The sequence below is a fragment of the Hemiscyllium ocellatum genome, chromosome 27 (assembly GCF_020745735.1).
Source record: "Hemiscyllium ocellatum isolate sHemOce1 chromosome 27, sHemOce1.pat.X.cur, whole genome shotgun sequence".
NCBI classification, from domain to species: domain Eukaryota; kingdom Metazoa; phylum Chordata; class Chondrichthyes; order Orectolobiformes; family Hemiscylliidae; genus Hemiscyllium; species Hemiscyllium ocellatum.
The window spans coordinates 15,640,215-15,641,611 of NC_083427.1; the positions used below are offsets into that span (position 1 = coordinate 15,640,215).

Consider the following 1,397-nt stretch of genomic DNA (forward strand, 5'->3'; position numbering starts at 1 on the left):
GAGGGATCTTACTGAAATATATAAGATCACGAGAGGTATGAACAGAGTAAATGCACTTAGACTTTTTCCGAGGGTTGGGGAATCAAGGGAGAGAGAAGGACAGCGGCGGGTACATTAGCAACATTTAAAAGTGTTGTGAAATTGAAAGCGTGTACTCTACATTTAAAAGAGAGTGAATGCTGTTCTGAATTTAGAGCTTACAGGCAACTTGTAAATGACGAGATGGCTTTCCAAGAGTGAACTGGCAAATTGAACATCTATAGCATTTGGCTGTAAAATGGATACCTGAGTTGGTTGGAATTCTATAAGAATTCGAATTTAACCAATCAGTTTAAATTATGCACCAGGATACTGAAACCCAAATCAAGTTTGAATTTAATGTTGTGCCATCATAGAACCAATGACAAGATTCGATGTTCGGGATAATGCAAAATGTGTTCATTTGAAAATTGCAGAAATAACAACTGTTATCGATTAAATTAGGAAGCATTATCTATCAAATGTAATTTGTCTTATGAAGCATATTCGCAGTAAATTAAATAAGATAAACAAGTGAGATTTTCATCCAGATGAGGACAGACACTGAAGATGACAGTGGTTGTGTTGTTATGAAATTAAGTTGATGTAATTTCAATAGGTGTTGTATTAGAACAGCGTGGTGTTATTGAGTTGAAGATGGATAGTAAACTGTTAAAAGAAAGGGGTGCGTAAAACTGTGAAAAGTTACTATTTAATGTTCATTTTTCAATTTAAAAATAAATTGATGTTATTTTGTCGAAATAGTGGAATTTGGGACTTCTCAATCACTCATGTTCTAACCGATTAAGATACAAGATTAGCTTTTCTGGGTGTTTGATTTATTAACAGAGGAGGTCACCTTCATGTCATAACTCTATATTTTTGATTTTCTTCATTCATAATATTGCAATGATGCGCCTTGCCAACTGATCAGAAGTAGCTTCGTAGTAGCTTCCTCGGTAGTATAGTGGTTAGTATCCCCGCCTGTCACGCGGGAGACTGGGGTTCAATTCCCCGCCGGGGAGTCTGTGGCATTACTGGGCGGCACGGTGGCACAGTGGTTAGCACTGCTGCCTCACAGCGCCAGGTTCAATTCCTGACTCAGGCGACAGACTGTGTGGAGTTTGCACGTTCTCCCCGTGTCTGCGTGGGTTTCCTCCGGGTGCTCCGGTTTCCTCCCACAGTCCAAAGATGTGCTGGCCAAGTGAATTGGCAATGCTAAATTGCCCGTAGTGTTAGGGAAGTGGTAAATATAGGGGGTCTGGGTGGGTTGCGCTACGGCGGGTCGGTGTGTACTTGTTGGGCCGAAGGGCCTGTTTCCACATTGTAAGTAATCTAATCTAGTTCCTTCGTAGTCCCTTGATCTGGCTATGGGAGCT

At 40.9% G+C, this 1,397-nt stretch overlaps 1 non-coding gene across 1 annotated transcript; it reads left to right on the forward strand.

The window, feature by feature from the left end:
- Positions 1-971: 971 nt before the first annotated feature.
- On the forward strand, positions 972-1,043 carry trnad-guc (transfer RNA aspartic acid (anticodon GUC)). The gene has a single exon. It is a non-coding gene; the product is annotated as a tRNA-Asp (tRNA).
- The last annotated feature ends 354 nt before the right edge of the window (positions 1,044-1,397 follow it).